At 38.3% G+C, this 24,284-nt stretch overlaps 1 protein-coding gene across 1 annotated transcript in view; it reads right to left on the bottom strand.

The window, feature by feature from the left end:
• The window catches only part of CALCRL (calcitonin receptor like receptor), a 68,322-nt gene extending 45,692 nt beyond the window's left edge, over positions 1–22,630 (bottom strand). The window contains exon 1 of the mRNA XM_064452039.1: positions 22,083–22,630. The gene's annotated coding sequence lies outside the window, so the exon portion shown is untranslated. The remainder of the gene's footprint in view (positions 1–22,082) is intronic.
• Between the last annotated feature and the right edge of the window lie 1,654 nt (positions 22,631–24,284).

Below are 24,284 nucleotides of genomic sequence, written 5' to 3'. Positions count from 1 at the left end.
AGCTTCCTTTGGTGAAATCCAGATTTCTCCTACTGTTGATAGAGCAGGATATTTGCTGAAACACAGCAGGTAATGAATGTGATATTCTGAATTAACCAGCATATATGGTGGAGGAAGAACTCTGTTCTCTTCTGAAGCTGTAAGAACAGCCGACATCCTTTATTCCAAAGGAACACTGAAGTGCTTTATTGGTGAGATACATAACTAGGCCAAGAGTAGACACAAAATTTCTGTAGTAATTCTTAATAGGATGAAAGTCTTGCTGGCAAATTAATTCCACAACAGGTATGTGTCTTACTGACCCTGTAAGTAATTTTATAGAAATAAAAATGCTTGGCTATTGCTACAGGTCTACACCACACAAAGAAGAGGTGACATTTCATGAGCTAACTTCTCATTGCCCTAACAGCTCCAGGTTTCTCAAAATAAATAAAAATTTGCAGGAATAAAACCTGGTTGGTTTTCTCCCACACTTCCCTTTCTCAGGATAGTATTAGAAAAAAAACCTACTGGACTAGCGTATTTTATAATTGCTCAATGGTGCCGATAGCGTAAAAGAAAAAAATAAATTCACAAAATTATCTTTATTCTTCACTTTCTTTTGCAACATCCCAAATCTTTACTGACTGTGCACTGCTAAACAGTTGTTGAACATCACTCCAGAATTAGTGGCATTTTAATGATGGCATTAATTATTCTGGATATCATATAAACATTTTATAGACTAGGAAGCAAAGTACTTTTTTCTTTTTCTAAGCAAAGCATAAAATGGATTAGATAAAGACCCTGATCAAGAGGGACACCAACAACTTTAGCTTTATTTGGTTTGTCTTATTCTAAAAGACATCATCTACCAGATACAAACTCAGTAAGATGTTGAGATATCAGTAAACATCATTCGCAACCATCAGACTAAGTAAATTCATTCCCATGTCATTACTATCAGACAACTTCTTTGAAGTCATTATCAAGCCTCAGGCTGTCTCATTACACCATTTTACAAGGCTATGGAGAAAAGAAATAAACCTTTGATGAGTGTTTTTAATAAATCTGAAGTGGCCATCACCCAGAGATCTGAACTCTGAACCCCACTTGGCTGGTCATCGCTGAGGGTCAGATATCACAAGAAGGATGACCCTAAAACATCTGTTGAAAATCAGACTACCAAACTGATGGGAAATTCGGCCCAAACCAAATATGGAAGCCAAATCAGCTACTGAAAATATATAGCACTACCAAATGTAAAATGATGATACTATGAAGAAAATGGGTTCAGTTCTAAAATCAATAAACAAATCTAAAAACCCCTTCAATGTCATTTTTCCTTTAAGGTCACAGAGAAGCACAAAGAGCACAAAGGGAAGATGAGAGTAAGATAATTAAAAATACTGATCCTGAACCAAAGAGTTGAGAGTCAGTTGCTGTCTTCGGTAAGGGTTTTGTGAAAGAATTCTTAAGCAATGTCTGGCTCTTAAAGACATACCCATTATCTTACTGTCGACAGACAGTCACAAGAATCTAAATGTCTTTCAGCTGCTAATACAGATATAATTCTCATTCCCTGTAGGAGAGAATACCAGTAAGAAGTGTAGTGTTTAGAATCAGTCTACTTTGATTTACAGTTTTTGAGATGTCTACAAAAACCTGCAGATAAATTTTGAAGGATATAAGGAATAAAACCCCTGATGTGTCTAAGAAAAAAATTAGACAGAATTTAAGTGATTTGCCCATCACCACATTGCATGTTGTATCACATCTGTGGTTTAAATATCCACTCAGTAATTAGCAAGGGATTTAACAATCCATTTCTGTAGGGATTGCCATCAAAGGGACTCCAAAAAGAGGGTCAAAGTCCTCAGACTAAGTAAGAGAAAACCCTGACAAATGACAAGTCAGGAAAATAAAACCCAATATTTCTGCTAATAAATTATCAGTCATTATTTTCTACACCGGTCTTTCATCTGTAACCGTACTTACATGTACAATAGTCTCAGACCAAAAGTCTGTTCTCAGGCTACGGCTTGGACGTTAATATCTGTGGTACTGCTAGGGACAGTTCAGCTGCTGGGTTTAAAGGAACATCTCCCACAAGAAACTCCCAGTGTTAAGAATTACTTGAGTGAGACAATCTACCTTAATATTCTCTTTGCACCTAAGAAACACAAAGTAGGCTCTTCTTGTACAGTGAAACGAAGGTGTAATCATTACCTAAAGTGACTTCCTGTGCCCAGCTCTATCCTTTTCTAATCTCCTGCTACCCATTCCAAGCACTCACCCCACAGAGTGAATTGCATATAGTAGCATTGCGGCTGTCAGTTTTGTCAGCCATCTTAATAATGACTTACACGATATGCCCCAATAACCAAACAAATATACCTTCACATTCTACTGATAACTCAAGACTACCTACTATGTAGTAAAGGGTAATGAAACACTAGTGCTACATTCCACTAAAGAAGTCACCTGCAATACACAGGCATTAATAAAGGTAACTTAAATGTCTGATTTTAACAATCTGGCAATCAGTCAAGTCACACTGATTTTCACAGTTCCTTCATTTCTCCCATAAAGCCCTAAGAGGAATTAGAAATCTATTCCTAGACACATAATCACAAAGGAATCACAGCTTTTAATCAAGCCATTGTGACCGATGAGAATCCTGAGTGCACCTCTATAGCACCTGGGACAAAATCAAAGCACCCGAAATACATGAAGTTTTAAATACTTCTTGATTTTTAAAGCGATCGCCTGGTGATAGCAGCCAAACTCATTGTCTCATTATTATTACAAATTACACAACTATTGTTCCAGAATGAACTATGGTGAAAAAGTAGTCTGACCTGTTAAACGTGTGCCAGAGGACAAGAATATTAAGAAAGGACAGGAATTATAAGAAAATTATTATTACTTGAAAAAATAACTTATTCCTATATTAAAAATGTGAAAAATACTACAATGTAAAATAGAATACAACTATTAAAATAGTATGCATAATATATGTAAGAGCTAGATATCCATGTTACACCACAAGAGATTCAAAAACTAGTATCTGATAAGTATCATTACTGAATATCAATTTTTAAAAGCTGCAGAAAAAAACCTCAAGTCTTTCTTTAGATTTTGAAGCACACTCTCAGACTAAAAATTATTTTGAAGAACTCTACAGTCCTTTCAGTTGGGGAAACTTATTCATAGTGGTCGCAATACACCAAGGATTTCTCAAATCTCTGTACTCAGAAAACAATAGGGCTGAAAGGGTGTTAACTTCAGAAGCTAATTATAGCTTTTTAAGCACCAGCATCATTAACAATTTTACTGTCCAAAAAACACCCTGGGGACAGTCACAACACGTGCTAGCGCAGTGGAAACGGACCTGCCTAGCTAATCACAATCATCGTTTCATTTTTAATTGATCTTTTACAATGGGAAAAGATGAACAACACGTGAATATTGCAGAAAGTGCAAAAACATCAGAAATAAACTGTCTCTCATTTTGATTTTTCTGCAAACTGCTAGTAGCATAATCAGTCCCTAGTATCAACTCCATTTATATCACAGTTGCAATCTGCAAACACACAGATGTAACAACATACATCCTGCATCTTGCCAATGCTACTCCTCACATGTATAGGGAATGAGAGGGATCAGGATGAAAGGCTAAGCTCACTTGCTCACCCATAGGCTCCTAGTGCCCTTTGAGATGCCGTGAGGGTATAAGAGACATTTGCCGAACCTGGCCCCAACATCTCTGGGGCTTCTTGTATGGAGGCAGTCAGGCCTGGTAAGCTTCCCAGGCAGTAGCAGATGCCTGAGTACTGGGTAATCACGTCCCACCCCAAACATGTAACCTTACAAATCTTTCCCTTACTAACAGCTTCCCTATAAACAGCTTAGCTGAAGGAGGAATAAAAAAGGAGGGAAAAAAACCAAACAACCCAATCCAAACAAAAAAAAAACCCACCACACCGAAAAACAAAATGAAGATTTGATTAAGAATAATTTTGTGTTTCATAGCAGTTTCACTAAAGTCACTAAGCCATGACCTGCCCAGAGCAGAATCAAACAACTCAAAAAACAAAGGTCTTGTGAAAAAGGGGTCGCACTTAAAGACTGGACTGCAAAGAAAGGACAAATTGGTAAGGATAATTTTAAGAGAAACCCCAGCAAGAGCCAGAAGAGCAGTTTTGGGTGAGATTCCAACAAAGAGCTGAAACATTGTCGCAGCAGGGTTGGCAGAATCCGGAAGACAGCTGGAGGAACGTTGCAAATGCAGCTTGTGCTATAGACTGTAATCTATGACAGCCACTAGGGCAGATGAGTCCTGTAGGCTGTGTTTAATCTGCCCTGTTTACATAGGCTTTTTTTTAAAACCATGTATACCAGAAACATGGACAAATGCAGAAAGATGAAGTCATTTTAACAGGAAACAGCTCCTCCGAAGTTTGGTGTAAGTGACCAAAAGATTCAAATGATCTTGAAGTACACAGATACGGGTGGTATCCTTTCACAACAAAGACTATTTTTACTTAAGTATCATTATCTGTGGAGCTTAGACGTTTGCTTCTGTGATTGTAATTGACACTGCTGGGCTTTGCCAAACAGTCCTAAAAAAGGCAGCTCTGAAAGTATAATCTTACAAAAGCAGTGCACCAGTGCCCTTCTCTACTTCCCCAAAAAGTTCAAAATACAAAAGAACTATATCTTCGTAGAGACAATATTTGACCAATAAATATATATTCAAGGAGAAGTGCCGTACTTTGCTGAAATAAGACCCTTGAACAATATGTAAGTACTCTCAAATAAAGTCTTTTCACCATGTAAGTAAGAGCTGAAAGGACCAAACAGATCAAGCACTGGAGGGCACGGGGGGGAGGATAAAATTTAAAAAGAATACATCCACATCGCTCTATTAGGTCTAAGTTTTGCTCAAGGTCTCTTCCATGGACCTTTGGTGACTATTCAGCTGGAAATTAAGGGCCCAAGAGATTTTTCTGAAAGCAGTAAGGGATATCCTGAGTTCCAGCCAGCAGCCTAACAATACAGCTTGCAACAGCCAGAACTGTGTGAATTGTGTTACGAGCATCGCTCATTACTGCACTGTGTGCTTATGGAACCTTCATATAATTGTATTTTAACTATTAAAAGTGTTTTATTTATGAAAGATGCTACACTTCAAGTAATAAGTTCCTACTCTATAAAAATCAAGCTATGATGTTGAATTACTTTTTATTTCTCAGTATACTCAGGTAGTCACCTTTGAAAGCTACACCATGTAATTCTAATGTTTTTCTTGGGAACAAAAAATTAGGCTGTGAAAAGTCTACTCCATACTTCACTTTCATACTATTTGCATTTCACGTCTGACCAGTATAATATGGAATTTTCTTTATGATAACCTGTTTCAGGCTTCAAGGAAAAAAAAAAAAAAAATAAAAAAATCAAGCATTTCTCTAAGCAGCATCCTTTCCCTCCTACAGCACTGTGACATAGGTGGAGCTGATCACTGTGGGATTGGATTAGTTTCTTGGCAAAAAATTGTTATGACGTACTTGCTGCTACATCCTAAGGTTTGTTAGCGTTCCTCGTCCTAGCTGTATCTACCACATCCCACAGGGATAACTAAGGAATTATTGCAGAAAGCTGTTATCTGAGCTACGGATTTCAGAATTTTGTTCTTCAGAGCCACACTTTTGCAGCATTAGCTGCATTTATGTCCAAGGGATGCAATAACTTTCAGTGTTATTTGCACATTATTTCTTGTTTGTAGTAAAAACCATGGAAGAAAGCAGAACTGCTTAAGTTATAAAAATCTACAATTTCCAAATGCAAGTCTTAACACTCTTAACACACTGTGAAACTGTGAAAATCTGTTTGTAAGTCCTGTCATTTTTTTGTACACCCCACAGTTAATGTGGATTAGGGTCTTCTGATTTAACTGCAGAGACAGACTTGTTGAGACAACTACAAATGCGAGCCTTCACACATTTATCTTTCTCCCTGTGCTAATTCTTGCCTCACAGCTTGATTAGACATTGCGAATCAACCGCTCAGTGTTATTTCTTCAGTGTTACTCCACTTAAGTGCTTCTGTGGCTTGTCAGCTCTCTTGGCCCAAGAGAAGCCTGGGTGTGATCATGACTCTTCCCTGAAAAGCTTCATTACAGGAACTTTGATTACATTTCTTTCACTCTTCTCCATGCTCCATTGGCCCTCACGACATTGTGAGAGAAAACAGACATGAAATGTAACTACCACGTTGAGGGTGTCAGAAATTACTAAAAGGCAGAATGCTTCATGCTCACATTATAAATCCAATTATCATGTTGATGTACGAAGGAACAAGACTAGAGTAGCTGGTGACTACTGATCCTATCCTCAGTAATGCTAGATGCTCAAACGGTTTCATTACCATTCTTGGAGAACTGAAGTTGTAGCCTGAACAAGCCTACTGCCTAGCTGGCAAACATGAATTTTGTCACTATGACAGACATCATTTATGAGCAAGTAAACTTTAGAAAAGTAAAAAAGAAAGTTAGGGAGCTGTTGTTGATCAAGGCTCTAAACACATCACAAGCATGCCTTCCTTTCTGTGCTAATTCTAGGAGGAGAAGGAAGTCAACACAATTAATAACTGATAATTATAAAAATACTGTGTTACTTTACATAGCCCAGCTATATAGCTTGCATAAACACTGAAGATCTTTCATTCAACTGCTTTCAGTCGCTGGCTTTTTTAAAAGTCTGGATAATATGACACTATCTTTGTTAACTAAATTTGTAGGTAGATAAAGATGTGAGCTTCAGAGTAGGAAGTAAGTTCCCAAGAGCATCAAGGAGAAATTATTTTTTCTTTATGCAAATCATTGCAAAAATAGTTTCTTAAGGTGATGCATAGATTTTTTTTCATTTCAGAAAGCACCCTGCACAGGGTACAGACAGGAGTCAAAAGAAGATACTAAAGCTCACTGGCCTAGATCTGATTCAAGATGGGAAATCCTCCATTTTGAGTGTAAAGGTTCTAGTTCAATTTAACCTGTGAAACAGCATTAAGTATTCTAAAATAAATTACAAGCATGAGTTGCATTACAAAAATATAATATCCCTGTGACATTCCGATCCCTGAAAACAACATGTCACTGCTAACAAATCAAAAACATCTGTTTCCACAACATTAATTGGTCTTACGAGCAATTTGTTGTGGAGCCAAACTTTTAAACACTTAAGGAAAAAAAATCATGAGGCTTGGAGAGAAGGTGATGGTAGGAAACAGAGCTCAGACCCAGTACGTGTAAACAAACTTGCCCGTTTTCTTTAGTTTACTGAAGACTTGGCGTGTTTGTCAGTTTTACATTTCTCAAGCTACAGCTACAGTTGCAAGGTACAAATATGAACAGAATATGGCATGAATATATGGTATGATTATATATCAATCATCAACACCTTGAAACTGCTTAAGCCAGAAAAATTCTGGTCTTGTGTTATAAAAGTTATCTGATAGCCACTTAAAATTTGTAAAAACTAAGCTACTTACTCACGTGCAAGAGCCGGGAGCCAATTGACAAAATAAGAGCAAAATAAAACAAACTCACGTTTATCAGCAAATATAAGCATATACCGAATCCATCTCAGACTTGAGAACAGGCTATTAGTAGCAAGTCCTCTCTGACCCAACTTATTTTGGAGGCACGTTGTTTCCATTATGCTGTTTTTACTGCAGCAGATCTGTACATTAAGTGGACAGAAATATTCTGTACAAATTTATACTAGCTGGGATGGGAGGGTGCTGCGGCTGAAGCCCAAGGATTGGGAACTGATGAACAAAAACAGTTCATGGAATAAGTAGCAGCATAGCTGGATAAGCCATGTAGCCTCCTGTACACTTAATATTCTTCCAAGCACAAGCAAGTTCCTCCATGTTATTAAGAGAGTGCAGACAGGCACAATAATTTATCTAATAAGTACAATAAAACTCATCAATGTTTGCTGAACTGAGGGCGATACAAAGAAGCTAGCACAGGTCTACTCAGTGTAAAAACCATTAACAGTCTACCAAGAGCTAGACTTTTCCCTCCTTATTCACAGTGACTATATGTTCATAAGTCTCTCACCTAATAGAGGAATCTTATGAACATTATTCCTACATGCAAATAACTCCTCAGAGCAGTTGTTAGTACATAGGTGCTAGAGAATTACATTTTTCCCAGGAAAATACATGTAACTAAATAATGATAAATTCTGAAAGAGAACCCTAATACGTTCTGTAGTCACAAGTTGTGCCAACCAACTTTTTTCCTCACATTCACCACATAGATAAAGAGGTTTTCCCCCAAAAGGCAAATTAATTTAAGCTTATGTGATAAATAAAACTTAAACTACCCATATCTTACTAGTTTACCTATTATAGAATCAAGGAACCATAAACAGGAGTCACCACTGCATAATATCTATTTGTCCATATAGGTGATGTATGTCAAATGTGGTTGTCTTTGAATGATTATGTTTACTGATTTATATCAGTCAAAGATGAAAAACATTTCCAGTGAGCTCAATCCTACTTCCCTGAGAAAAAAAAAAAAACCAACAAAAACAAGAAACAGCACCAGCTGCTTGGCAGGACTCTGCTAGAATGTTAACATGGTCTCTGAGCACTCTTGTTCAAGCAGTGGAATTAATTACTGATGAATACTAACACAGCAATAGCACTGACACATGCATCACCTATACTGTTTAGCAAACAAGCTGTTTGCTCATGGTGGCCACTGCTTTAACAGAGAGCTTTTCCAGAATAATTTGTGCATGTATCGTACTTCTACAGTAATACTTGAACAAAGTAGTTGACTGTGTATAAAACTATGAAACACATCTAGCAAAGATTTATTAGCAAGGAGAATTTGAAATAGCAATAGCATGCAAACTCATTATTACATCTACCTGAAACTAAGCACAGAAAAAAACGTTTTCTTAAATAATATCCACCCACTAAGTTGGGTTAATCTTCAGAAGCGATACAGTCATAATTAGAAAATGAGTATGAACAGGTTCTATAATTAATTCTGCAAAATTCTCATCACCCTCCACTCTAACAAAGTGTTCACAAAAAAATGACACGTCTTTCTAAGAGAATGGAGAATGATTAATCTGAATAAAAAAACGTTAACAAGGGAAGGGGACAAAGGAAGTTCTTACACAGCTGACAAGACAAGAGTGAAAGAATAGAAAAAAGATAAAATTATGCAAAAATCTTCATATAAAAAGTGGCAAAAACTGCAACCAAAAAAAAAACCCCAGCCCTCAAAAAAAACAAACCACAAAACCAAAACCAATTGCACACCAAAAAACTCAACCACAAGCTCGTCTATAATTGTGTTATTATATAAGTATCTATACTTTTTTGGATAATGTTCCACATTTGTTGGTCTGGAAATTTGGACAGGAATCGCATGAGAACAGGCTTTCTGATGATATTTTAGATACTCCCAGGTTATAAGCCTGCCAGAAATAATGCAAGAGCAGCCTTTTTCCATAGGATTTTGGTACTTCGATTCCAACTCCAGCAAAAGAGTAGGAACTGCAGAGGCGTGTGAAAGTTAGAGAGAGGCTGATCAGTAACAAAACTCTCTTTCCCCATTCTTCACCAATGCGCGATATGGTACAGCCTGAAATTTGGGGAAGACACAAGACGGCTCTGATTTTATTTGAATCACTTCACCCTTTCTTAGTTTTGAAAAAAGGTATTAGTTGATGCTATTTAAAACAAACACGTGACTGGAGTCACAGCTTTATTCAGTTCGTTACCAAAGAGTTTTCTAATAAAAGGTCAAGGATTTCTGTATTTCTTGAGCACTGTGTTGTGACTTCACACACAGGATTCCTGCAGCTTACAGATATGGCTGGTAAATAAAACAGGATGTTGCAAAGGTTACCTTCCTTACACAAAACAAGGGAAATAGTTAATTCATTGAAAGACTGTGAAAAGGGGTCTTCTATCAATAGCAATGATAACATGCTTTCTACATTTTGGAAGAAAAAAAAAACCCGCAACAGCTCTGATTTTGTCTTAGTTATCCCCTTAACGCTGGCTACAAAAATAGAGGTAATTACTTTTCTGGAAATGATCACATAACTACAATATCCACATACATATGCTGCATTTCTTTGCAAAAGTTGCAGCTTAGGAACAGGTCTGATAACCATGCTGTCATGCAATCAGGATAACGTAAGTCAAAGGTCTACTTGGGGAAGAGGGTTTCTGGCTCAACCACCCTTTTTGTTATCCATATAGGTTTGTTGAGCAAGGATTATTCTATGCTTTGCTTTATTACAACCTATACTCTCAGGTTATAAGTGCAAATCACAGTAAGTTCTTCCACAGGGTTGCAGAGAAGTGAGAATCCTTCTCCTCTCAGAGCACAGAAAAAGAACTGGAGCGAAGATATATTCGGTTGCTCTACAGAGATTATGCTAGATGAAAAGAGAGTCAAAAGGATCAGATGGAACACAAAGGAAATGAGACAAAAGAATCACACTTCCATCTTTTTTTTTTTTTTTTTTTGCTGTTTTTAGCTAGAAAACTAGGTCTAGATACTGACAAATTCACAGGAGTAGCACTGTTTTCTCTTTGAAACCTAAGGTTCTCCAACAGCGGGGCAGGAAAAGCAGTTGAATCTTTTCAAACAGACAGCAGTTGCTCAATAACTTGGTGACCTTCCTGTTAAGCCCAAAGGGCCACAAACACACAGAATCCATACGACCCATGACATCTTCAAATGCTGGAAGTTGTTAACCAAGTGCCCAATGTCAGGAAACAACTGTCTGTCTGTGACAAGCTGAGTTCATCCCCCCCTATGGGCCTGGAACTAATTTATTTTCTAATAGAATATGCTTGTAACCTCTCCCTTGAGAGAGTCAACAGAAAGATTTTCAGCAATCGGTTGCAGGTTACCCCATTGGAAACCCAACAGAAATAATTTTTAACCACACACTTGTGGTGCCTTTCCTGGCATGACATACATCCAAGAAACCCAGTGCTCTTTCAAATGGTCACCCTCTAAGAAAACCCAGGTGATTTAAAAAAATCATCACGTGTAATCCTTTTGACATGTCCAGTGCTCTAAGCATTTACGTGTTAGCTTTAAAAAGTTACAAATGGGTTCTGGAAATCCAGTTGTATTTCTTGGAGCTTTTTCCATTAAAAAAAATGCTTATAACCATACAAATAAGATCATGTGGTGTTTTAGGAGGGACACATTAACTACTGTGCTGTAGTTAATGTGACAGAAATATTTGTCGATTAGCATTAAGTAGTTGCTTTATTTTTACATTAAGCAGTGCACACTCCCCTACCTATACCAAGCAATATATTAATATTCTTTGTTAAATGGATACAAATAACATTATTCGTGGTAAATAATTACTGAGCACCCTCTACATCTTACCTTTCAAAAGCAGTAGTAGCATGGACGCAGTGGACAAAAAACACTTTCTCCAACACATACCTTCTCTTCAATATTTTCTTGCTGGCACTAGCTTTTTCCCCCCCCATTTATAACTCCCTTCAAATTGTTGGTTTTGCAAACCCTTGGCTTTGTTTTGTGCTCTGCATATCATCCATATAGTTTCACTAAGTATGTGGAACTGTGCAAGTATGCTACTTGTGACTTCAAGGATTTTGCGGGATTGAAGACTCAAAAGCCAAGCAGAGTCAGAGAGATGAACAAAAACAGTTGGTCTCTAACACTTCCAAAAAGCCATTTGTCAAACTGGATAAAAACTGTACAGTTTGGAAAAGCTTTTGATGAGTAGCATTAATTCAAATCTCATCCACTGACACTTCATGTCAGTTAATGTGTTTCTTATTCTGCAAGAACCAGACTCACACACATATTCCTGCAGTGGCCGATTCCCCCACCCCCCTTGTCCTTGCACGCTAAAGAAGGCAGCACTGAGACACGCTTTAGGATATTCAGCTGCCAGACTTCCCCCTCACAGTTCTGCTAACCTCAATACTGACCTACAGTACCCTTAGTTTTCCATCCGTTAGACTCTATTACACAAATATAGCCCAGTATTCCAAATTAGGCTGTGTTTATTCCAACAACACAAACAAGACCTTTTTCACATGTAGGAAAATGACGTGCCTTGATTAAAGATTGAGACATTTTCATACAGTGCTGAAAACTTATGCAGCGTTCATCAGCATCCCAAATCCCTGTGGACTGGGTTCTAGTCTATTCTACCAATCCCTGGATCCCAATCCCAAATTCTTGTCATCCCAAAGTTGACTGAATCCTCTTGCTTGAACTCCTTATTTCACATTAGCTAGAGACCTCCTTACATGTTTGCAACCATGCCCATTAGTGGGTGTCCTTCAGCTAGAGAACTGTTAATTTAATCACACAGCAGAGAAACAGCCGCAGTTGCTTCACGGGCCCACCAGGTGCTACTTCTTATCTTCACCTTTTACATCAAAATGACCCTTTGGATTCCAAGTGTTGGAAATTATGGCAAAAAAATATGCCGTATGTCAAAAAGCAGCACTGCAAATAAGCTGTTTTCTTCTCAAACTTCAAAGGCTTTTTTTTTTTTTTTAAATCTATCTAGGCTTTCAAATTCAACAGCCTGTCATAAGCTTCTGTGATTTCATTTTGCTAAGTACACTAGAGCTTATTTGCGGTTTGATAGGGTAAAATTTTCTGGCTCTTTTTCTCATTACCAATGATCATAAATAAATACTGAATACTCACAAAAGATATAAATTTAATTTAAATATTAAAAGCAGCTTTCCACACAGCTATTAGATAAAATTTGTATTTAATCAAATTGAACTTTATTAGAAAACGGGCAGTTAGTAGCCTTACAAAATCAGTAATAGGGTGCTGACAAATGAAACAAGCTAGTAAATACAAAGCTTGCTCATAACAAGATTGCACAAGAAAATATACTGTAATGACCCTGTCTTGAACATCCTGTAATAACCCATTGTTCCTCTCCATTACTCTCATTCAGCATTTTTTTTTTTTAATAGCGGATGCATGGCAGCAAGGGAACCAATGTAATGTGGGACTGCACGTGCACAAATCATGGCACATAGCAGAGGTGAGAAAAAGACCCTGGCACACTGAGACAAATTTTGAGTGGGCCACTGGATGTGGAGCCTTACAAAACAACCCCACACCTTTGCATATCTTGAATAAGACAAAAATATCGACCTGTAAGTGCCTGAGGGATTTGTAAACACTGAGAAGATAGGAGAATCATTTTACCTATGAAGGGCAACAAAGGACAAGAATGGGAATGAAAAAGGAAACTCCTAAGTTTAAATTCCGAGAGATCATGGAGTCTTACAGTCAGTACATTCACGTTAGCACAGTAGCAGAAATCAGAAGAATCATCCCCTTGCACAGACGAAGAAGAGATGTGGTAATAAGCATCTTCTGTGTGTGACAACTGGATGTTTCACCTTCACTCTGTATAAGAAATGATGAGCTAACATCACCACCGTAACTGGCATCTTAACAAGATCATGGACTGAAACCCAGCATCTGCTTTTGTTCCCAAATTAAAATACTGAATAGAGAATTAATTAGTAACCCTACTGTGAATTCATGTCATACACATAACTCCAAATACCGATTACTTGCCACCTAAAGGAATCTTTCAGTTTATCCAAGTGTAAAGAAATGGCTTTTGGCTGACCACAGGATACCTGACTCAGCTTTGCCTCTGCAATTAGAAGGTCATGCTAAAGGCAGCATCATTCTGTTTACTGATTTTTCACAGTTTACTTTCCTATGGGAACTATATTTTGAGGTCCTGATTTTTTGCTTTGCGCATTTGTTGTTCCTTCCATCGTTTTATTTTCCTTGCTTCCTTGCTACCAGACTTCAGCATTTTACCGTTACTTAGTGCTCAAGCAAGGAAGAGTTGGACAAGTGTCTTGTTTAAAAGCTGTAAATGTTTAAAAATATAAAAAAATATAAAAGCTTGGAAATCTAGGAAACAGAAACTGTAAAAAAATAAAATAAAGCAGACCTCTGGCTTAAGAAGCCCCACATTCCTGCATGGTATAATGCTATTTTTGAGCACTTTGGTCTGGCAAATGCACATTCCCTGAGGAAGCTGACTTATCACAGATAACTGCCTATCATGCCAGTCTGTCTTCATTGGACAAAATATATCTCTACAGTATCTTTCCCCCCCTTGCCGAATCTGACTTAGAAAGCTAATTGCAATCAGTCCCTAAATCTGGGCTCTTTTGGTGCTGACTTCACCCTAACTGTATACACCTAATTGTACAGACGGCAGTATACACTGACATGCTCTGGTGCCCCAGTGCCCCCGCAGAGACAGCGCAAGTATTTTGCCATCCTTCCAACAAACCCTGAATTACTGCCATGTCCTTCACTGGGCTGTAATGTGACTCTAGGAAAAGCTTAGCATGTCAGCAGACTATTTTATGTCTGTAGCTCTAAATAAAGTGTCCAGTTAAACTACATTGGCTGAATTCTACCCTTAGATTGTACGCATAGTTTTTAGAAAAGAGATCTTCTCTAGAGAAGAAACTCTACTTGTACAATCTCTTCTGAAATAATTGGGGAGGGGAAAAAAAACCACACTAAACAAAACAAAAACAAACAAACCAACAAACCCCTAGGCCCAGCAGCCTCCCCAGTCATTCTTGCTAAAATGTTAAGAACATTTGAATGATGTTCTTCTATCCAGTTTCCTAGGAACTCTGAAAATGCTGACACACTGCATCCAGCATGCAGGGTGGGGGGACATAAGGCCCTTCTAAGACCGTGCTGTGACCTCCATAATCAACCTAAGAATTACATTGTCAAGATTTGAAGACTGTTCAAATCTCCTCCTTTAGTCAGAAATCAAGCATTTCCAGTATGAGAAACTAAACATAAATTTAAATCAATATAAATGAATACCCAATGATAGCACTCCAGAGAGAACTGTTTGATGTTCCAATTACAACTGTTACTTGGTTTATAGAAAACCTACATTGTGACAGCAAATAGAAATGAACAAACTTTCTATTTCTGCTTTGCTCACTGGTGTGTAATTTGTGTCAACATCAACTACACTTATGACATAACACACAGAAAATGGTAGAAAGGATATAACCTTTCAGATCTCCCTTAGTGAAAACTGATGGAGTACGAGATTCCTCAGAGCAAGGAAAACACTGCATTAGCAGAGCTTAACTTGATGGGAGTTCTTACTCTCATTTGCATATTGGTTACCAAAGTTATTCTTCTCTAGGAGTATAATTTTTCCTGTTTGTTTTCAGCAGAAAGGGTTTTATTTCCTGACACACATACACGATTAACAGATTAGAAACATTTTTTAAGAAATCCTTCTTTACCCACTCCTTCCAAAACAGAAGAAGGAAAAAAAAAGAAAAGGAAGAAAACCCCAAACCAAACCAAAAACCCCCAAACCCCCACATTACACTGCCAGGCACATAACTGTGAGAAAGGCTACAATTTAGTTCAGTGTTTAAGAGCCCACTTAGTGTTAAGCATGTGCTTTTTCCGATTGCTGCTAGCTACGTAGGAAAAAAGCACAATCCTGGTGGCCTTCAATGTATTATGATGCAATAAACAACACATTTAATAAAAAAATGAAGAACGCAGAATGGTGGCCATGCAAAGAGTACTTGAATAGCACTGAGGAAAGAGCCTTAATTTTGGCTTTCCTGAACTTGTTTAAACTAACTTTTTCCCGACTAAATACTAAATCATTTTTAAAAAGGTGACTGATCTTGATACTCTGTCTTAGGTTCCTCTTCAAGGAAGATGACTACAAATTTCAACCTAATCATTTATGGAAAGGGCTCTCATCCCCACCACCCCCTTCCAAGAAACTAGACGTGTGAAGACAGACATTTCTCTTTGAGAGGAAGGATAAGGCAGAGGTTAATTTCATCTGCATGAAACAGTGTAGGATAAGTTTTTGGAAATATTGTCAAGCCACATTCTTAATGCCTGGCAAAGTGACTCATTCAGAGTCATCACAGGAAAGGAAGTTGAATAGAATAAAAAACGGAACAGGATGGGGGCTTAAACAGGAGAAAGAAGTGAGAGAAAGGAAACTGAATTGTTTAAAGTGGCCTGAGGTTAGAAGTTCTATAATGAGATTATTTTTTAAAAAAAATATATGTAAAATATACACATGTAAAAAAAATACATATACATTTTTGCATATATAAACACATATGTATGCATGCACATATTTACAAAAAACCAACTTGTTTCTATTTGAAAAGAGACTTGTATTTGTGGATTGTCTTCCAGAGCTGCCTGTTGAGGTATTTGTTTCAGTACAAGGTGGCGTTAACACAGTATGGGAAATAAACAAGAATCCCCTCTAGAAACCCACAAGTTTTTACCAATCATGCTCCTTTTCCACACAATATGGGATCCACAGAATATGAAGTTATACGCTCACGTAAAAATCCACCCAAATGCAGCAAACACATGGTTGTACCATTCCCTAAAGCAACACACTGTGCAATAAACAAGGCTTTTGTTGTCTTTTCCCAAAAAATACAGCATTGACTTTCTTGTAGTAGCAACTCAGTACAACATGAAAAAATTCTCTTCTCCAAATATTTTTACTGTCAGTCTTTGGATAATTAGCCATCTATCATGTCAATTTTAGCTAATTCAAACAGAAAACAGTATGTAGACTCTTTTGATAAATTCACTTGCAGCAGCCTACTGCAGAGCACCTCCTCGGATTCACCATGACTGAAAACACATTACTTGTGCAACTAGAATTTCCATTGACAGAAAGAATAATTTTGGTTCCCAGAGAAGATGACAAAACTATTTTTAATATCATAAAGGCAATATTCAACTGATTCTCAGCTCTTTATGTTTCAAAATTGACACCTGTGAGTAAAGTCTCATTTTACAGTCCAATGCTAACTAGTGTAATTTTTCTTGTTCAAGGGGGTACACAGAAAGATGAATAAACCTGTAAATCACATAATTAAAAAAAGAAATTGAAAAATAAAAAGGCATCATGGTCAAAAAATTATCCTGGAAAAAACGTATCAGAACAAATACTTCTACATTCTACCTCTCATCTCCCCCCCAAAATTAATCTCTATTTGTGAAATATTCCTTATTTAATCCCCAGAGTGACACCTGCTGGATTTCACTAACAGAAACAAAAGGGAAGATACCCCCATTATACAGAACATTTCAGGATAATCATTGCAAAAACGTGTCCTTTTAGTAGTAAAAGTTTGTACAGTATCATATTTTTTTTCCATTTAGGGAGGTAAATAAATACATAGGTGCAACCATAGAGGAAAGAAGTATGATGTTTAAAGCTTTTACTCATTTCTGAAATAAATATTTTTAAATTTCTACCTAGGAAGGGTTGTAGAGCTCAACATTGGGAGACAAATTGTATTCATTTCTGATAACATTAATACTATAAATAATTTTGAAGCCTAAAACAAATTAGTTTAGTTTTGGTATAACAAATATATTCTCAGTACCTCTTTTGCTTTACTTTATGAAACTCTAAAGCATTGCCAGTATTAAAATAATAGAACATTTACTAAAATTAATTTCCAAGATTTTACCATTGTAATGGGGGAGAAAAAACAGTGAGGGGAAAATCTAGAGGGTAATACAAAGAGTGACGCTTTACGCCCATACGAGCATCAAGGTTCTGAAATATACAAGCTCAGGTTTATTGAAGAATATGTTGAAATGATGATAGTTTTAGGAACTAAAAAGATACTCAGCCTAAACACAGCTGACAGGATGCCTCAGTATACGAGGTAGCTGCTTTGAACATAATGATTTAAAAAAAAAATAAATCACTAATGACTGTTTCGCTCCTTGTCCTTTGTATTTATGTGGGATGTCAGGCTGGTATGGGCTGCATTAAACAAAACTCTGTCACTAATTTAGTTTCAGATATTTTTCAAATAAGGTCTGCATGATCCAGGCATAAGTCCAGAAATACAACATTGTTTTGTTTTCTAAAATTCAATTTCTAATATTCAATGTCTTAATGGTCAGCTAGAGCTTAACAGTGGCCAAAACTGTGAGAAAAGTCTTGGGTGACGTCTATGCTATATTGAAAGGTAACAGCTTCAGAGACACATGCAAATTCACACCAGTTGAAAATCTCTTTTTTTTTTTTTTCTGGAAGTGAGAACATCAGTTCTCTCATGGAAAGTCTTTTTTTAATGCATTACATTCAGTAAAGTGCATTTCAAATGCATCTTTTCAAGGAAAAGCAACTCTAAATCACTTCTTTTGGACAGAGCTGTTCTGTGAAAGTGTTTGCCCAGAGCTAGGGCAGAAGAAGAATGACTTTGCTGGGAAAATGCAAACAGTATAAACAAGCTTGGGAGACTAAGGCAGACATGCAGGAGAGACAACTGTGAAAACAGGACTTTGAGAGTGTGAAAGTTTAGCCTTCCAGTTTTGCCCAGATTCTAACATAGGACAAAAAGAAAAAGTATTGCTAAAAACAAATGCTCTAATGGAAACAAATTTAATAAGAAGATCTTACATTGTACTGCACTGGCTGTGGAATTCTCCATTAAAATGACAGGTAAGTAATAGGCTAATTTCTGCTGCTCTTTGTGCAAGCGTGTTACACTGAAAACATTGGAATTGCCAATGTGAGTACAAAAAAAGGAAAAAAAAATTGGTTGTGAGCACCCATGGAAAGCTTTCTCCTTTTTCTTTTAAATATTACAAGGAAACAATATTCAACTGTATTCAATTTAAAATATTAACACTTGTGACACAGTTTTCTCAACACAGGATGAGGTTTAGGACTAATTTACTTTTCAAGTCTATAAACGTACCTGTTCTCTCTTCAGTTAATACATTAGGAATAATACAAGTCAGCATGATATAGACTCGCATGTATTGTAGATATGCGCATAGAAATTATATATTACATATATTCTTGCATGTCTAATACACATAAACACATATACAAACACACTTCCAGGTTTATTTTAATGCTTAAACGTTGCTTGTCAGCTCACATCTGTTTTGGTAATATAAGTATTTATTCCTCCCTTGACACAGTGGTATCAAGGATATAGTTAATTCCAGAACTCTGACAAATTTGCCACACCAAAGACTTAAAATATTTCCCAGTAACAGAACAGTTACATGAACAACCAAGAGACTGTTTTCAGTAAGTGTAAAGCTTAACTGAGGAAACTACTCAATGACATAGCTACACATGCTTTTAGAACAGAGGTGACTGTAACACTGAGGTAATGCCAATACTGTGTGTACACTCTGTAGGAATGATGGCTAATCAGAAGTACAGAAGGAATTTTGCTAGCAGATCAAGAACACTGTAAACACATTGGGAACAGATGGGAACAACTTCGTAAAGAGAAACTCTGTTTTGTTTTCCTGACTGTAGACTTGGACTTCTCATTGGAGAAATTCCTTTGACTGCTTTCATAAACAGCTTATGTTCAGTATTTACTATAGAAGTGACTAGATATATGATTTTTAAATATCCCTGTGTACACGTTATTATTGAAAACATACTGATAGCAATAGTGTCTTCCAAATGACTGTGGACTGGTTTGAATCTTTTAGCTGCATGATTTCGTGGGCTCTTGTGGGCCCAATGCTACCCAGCTCTTGCACATGCTAGGAATGATGTTGGAAGCAGCTGATTAACTTGAATGCACAGAATATAGAACTGAGTTAGTAATTCTATTGGTAGCAGAGGAAATGTATTAGTGTGCTTTCTTCCCTCACTTTTGTTCTGAAGCGTATCCTAGTCTGACTCTGGATTGCAATACCCAGACAGTCCACAGAACAACACTGCATTCCCAGAGCAGGACCTTTTATTTAGCAAGGTAAGACATGAGTCACCCAGAACGAGACAGATCTGTAGTTTCCAACTTGAGCATTCAAAAATTATAGAAGTTACCAAAAAACCAGCTGCCAACAGACTACAGAACATAAGCCCCCGGATGGGTGATGTACGTATAATTCCTTCAACAGAAACACATTTAGGAATATCCCACCCTTTGAGAGTCAGCGGAAAAATTCCCACTGGCTCTCAGTAGGCCAGGATTTCAACAGTTGTGTTGTATCAGGAAAAGCCTATTTGAAGGGTCAAACACTACATTTCTTAATGCAGAGCAAGACTCTGCATTAGCTGATCAGGAATTCAGAGTACGGTAAGATTTTAAGTTGACAGGACAAACATCATGCAATTCTTGAACTTGCAATGTATGTTATATACTCAGGTACTTAGTTTTGTCCACTAAAAAGCATAGTCACATTGTTCTACATCGCTATCCTGACACTATCTTTGTTTAATCTGCAAATAACGTAGAGTGTGGCATCAAACCTGCAAACAGGTATACACCTGACACTCCCTACGTGGGCAGTCCTATCACAGCCTAAACCAGTTACTTGAGAAAAGCATAAAATAAGAATCTAAATCAGTTAGCTGAAACGCTTCTGAAGACAGTTGGTCCTACTGCACTGACCATTAATGCAACATGAACACTTTCAACTCAAGTGTCATCTTGCTTGATTCAGCATCACCAAGTGCCTTTTGTGCTAAAGGTTTCGAAGTCAGATGAAGACTTTGGGATTGCTTCCACAAGCAGTGAGGTCAATGAGAGTTTAAGCAGACTACAGAAGTAAATACTGTGAAAATATACATTGTTATTTTTAACTGAGAATTTCAGACAGCATTGCAACATGTGTACTTTCAAGGAAAACACGTGGATTTGGATCTGGTCTTATTCATATTTATCCAGATCTAGTGTGTCTCCTTTCAATCTGCTGAAAGAACCTCAGATTCAGAGCACAACAGTCAGGATTTTAGCACATCACTGATCCGAATGGGTTTAAACTGTTACATGCATTATTACCGCAAATGAATGACAAGATCCCCAATATGCACAATATGACTGGAAAGACTCTGCATTGGCACAATTTTAAGAGCAGCAAAATCTGGCCCCGAGGTTTCTGGCATAAGTTTATTAAGGTAGAGAGCAACAAACCTCAGCTATTTTTAAAATTATTTCAATCTCAGCCCCTATAAAATATATAGATGACTAAATGAATCATTGTAGATCAAATCCAAGTGTGATTTATAGCCAATACTATTTCTTAACTATTCTTCAGAAACAAGATTTATTTTCCTGATTCTACAGATCCATTGCTTACACACAAGCAACTGACTAGTTGTAGCAATCTCAGTAATGCAACCACATTTGTAAGAACAGAGGACATCGCATCTGTTTTGGAAAGCTGAAGAAGTGGCAAGGCTCTTAACTGCCTTTCAGCTGATACTGGAAGGCACTGAATCACCACTTCCCACCATTCAATAGTTTCTCAAGGAAAGGGAATAGTGGACAACTACCTTTCAATAAATCAGTTCGGTGTTTGCAGGAAAAATCTCCACGAGTAATGCCCCGGCAGGCATACAAGCTTCCAACTTGAGCTAACTTTTTCTCAAGTGAACAGAAAGCCCAAACAAAACAGAAGCTTTATCTTTTTAGTTTTGTAATTACAACACAAAAACTAATTATAAAATAACTCAAGTATGACCTCTTTCCGGTACAATAACGTCAATAAGATTAAAGGAATATTCAGTAAGGAAATCTACACCACTTCATCACCTAATACAGGCTTCTCTTGAAAGAACTCCAGTTGTATTGAATTAGTCCTAAGGACCCTTTTCAAACCAATGAGCCTCTAATTCTCTCCAGATGCAAAGACAGAAATTTGGTTAGCTAATACTAGATGTTTTAGACGGAATCCCTTAAGTGTTAATCAGGGTATTTTTATCTCCCTTTCTACCTATTTATCGTTGATTACTTCCTCAAGGAGATATTATAACACCGCCAGTCATAAAATCAGCTCAGCTCCCTAAAAATAAACGAAGCTTTTCCTCGTACCCCCTTCTCCCTGCAGATTACGTATCACACGCCGAGGTTAATGTAAAAGCACGCACACACGCGTAAATATAAATGCATTCAGATGGCACAAAAATACTGTTCTTAGGTAAAGCGATGCAACTGTTCTGATCAGTACTCACCGCACTGAGTTTTTACGAGAACGGTTTCGGGTAAATCAGTTCAGTGAGGGAGACGGGAGATGTTTCGTTCCCTGCTCTCCGGCCAAGAGACCTACGAGAGCCCGATCCTCCCGCCGGCTGTAATCCGGTTCCCGAGCCCGCGGGGAGCGGTGGCCCCGGGAGAGGAGCCCGCGGGGAGAGGTGGCCCCGCCGCGCCGCGCCGGGCTCGGCGGAGACGCGCTGCTGCGGGCAGCGCCGGGAGCGTGTCAGATTGTAAGTGAGGAGCGGCGGCAGCAGCGAAACATCAGAGCTTCCTGTTACATCACCCTGACCCCGCCTGCAGCCAGCGTTAAGTTACTTTTCTTTCTCAAATGGCATGTCCCAGGGAAGCCGGGCTCCTCCGGTGTCCGCCGGCGGGAGCGGGGAGCTGCCCGAGCGCCGGCGGTGGCCGCCCGCCAGCCCCGCGGCGCGCCTGTCCCCGCACCTTGCCCGGGGCCGGCGGCGGCTCCTCCGCCCGGGGCAGAGCCCCGCTCTGCAGCCAGCCGGGACGTACCCACCCGCTCGGCTGGAAAGGAGGGGACCACGGGACCTGTCTTTTCACGCACCGAGCCAGCGAGGTTCCTCCTCCTCGAACTTGACCCAGAGAAAGAAACCAGTTTGGCCCTTTTTTCAGAGACAACCAGCACGCCATGGCTGCATTCCTCCTTCACACGACTGACCCGACCCACCTCTGCCAGACACCGCAGGGGCTGCATTGCGTCCCGCACTGCAAGTGCTGAAAAGCTCCACAGAGAAATACTTTTACTCCTCAAATGTAAAACTGATTTTTAATGCAGAATCAAATTTTCAAATTCAAGCAAGTGCATAATTTAAAGTGCCACTTTATTGGGGTAGACCGACTAAGAACTCCCTGTATTTAAGTCAGTCAGTCTTTGAAACGCCGAGGGTAGAAAAAAGGCAGCAGGAGTGTGACGATTGCTGTACAGAACTCCAGGCTCTGGTTTTTTAAATGCCAGCGATTTGAAAGCACAAATACGAGCTGCCTGGTTTGAAAACTGCCATAATCAAAGACAAAACAAAATTAACTGCAATCCTTTTACTAACTTCAGATAATTTTATATCAGGACCTAAAAATGTTTCTCTGAGAGCATTTATTACTTGTTCTTTGTACAACTGATACCTGCGCTACAGGTGGAATCTGTGCTCTCCAAATCAAGAGATAATTGCTGTATGCACAAGACAATACCGTGCTGAACAAGTGGGAGTTCATGGTGCGTTAAGCTCAAATACTACTAACACCGGTAACACCAATACTACTTATGGAAGGCCATAAGGACCTCCCAAAGGTTGTGGTTGCATAAGTGGTCAGCAAATTATAACCATTTAATTTGCTCATGGAACATGGTAAGTATTCTGCTTGCTTCTCACTACCTCTTGTTCATCCACTCTTTTTATCAGCAAAAACTTTTGTGGAATATGTTGTGAACTGGATGAGGGAATTCATCTGGCCATTGAAAATCTTTTCCTCAGAAATGAAAACAGCAAGATACCCAAAACTAAAAAAAAAAATAAACCCAACCAAAAACCCACAAATATAACCACCAAAACCAACCAAACAAAAAAACCCAAAAACCCAACAAAAAACCAAGCCAAAAAACCCCAAGCCAGGGTCAGGAAAAATCGGAAGAGGGAAGAAAAGAGGGACAGGAATGCTTTATATCCATACGGCCACTGGATAATACAAATTGTGAAATCGCATTCTATGGTCACTAAAAGAGCAGGCGTATGACTTTAATACTTACTTGGCATATGCAAGTGTTGGTGCCTCTATGATCTTACATCAACAGGAGAATGTCTGAGTTTTATAATCAGTGAAGAACTAAGAACTGGCACTCTAAACTTCCAGGCAATGTAAACAGATACAAGCTGGGGATTAGCTCTGATTCTGAACAGTGGTGGAAATGGAGTGCCGGAGCACCTCTCCTACGAGGACAGGCTGAGAGAGCTGGGGTTGTTTAGTCTGGAGAAGAGAAAGCTGCAGGGAGAGCTTATTGCAGCTTTCCAGTACTTAAAGGGGGACTATAGGAAAGATGGGGGCAATATTTTTAGCAAGGCCTGTTGTGACAGGAAAAGGGGTAATGGTTTTAAACTAAAGGAGGATAGATTTACACTGGATATAAGGAAAAAATTTTTTACTGTGAGGGTGGTGAAACACTGGCATGG

Source organism: Phalacrocorax carbo, chromosome 5, assembly GCF_963921805.1.
Source record: "Phalacrocorax carbo chromosome 5, bPhaCar2.1, whole genome shotgun sequence".
NCBI lineage: Eukaryota > Metazoa > Chordata > Aves > Suliformes > Phalacrocoracidae > Phalacrocorax > Phalacrocorax carbo.
The sequence above is the reverse complement of the archived record's forward strand: the minus strand, read 5'-3'. Positions and strand labels throughout refer to the sequence as shown.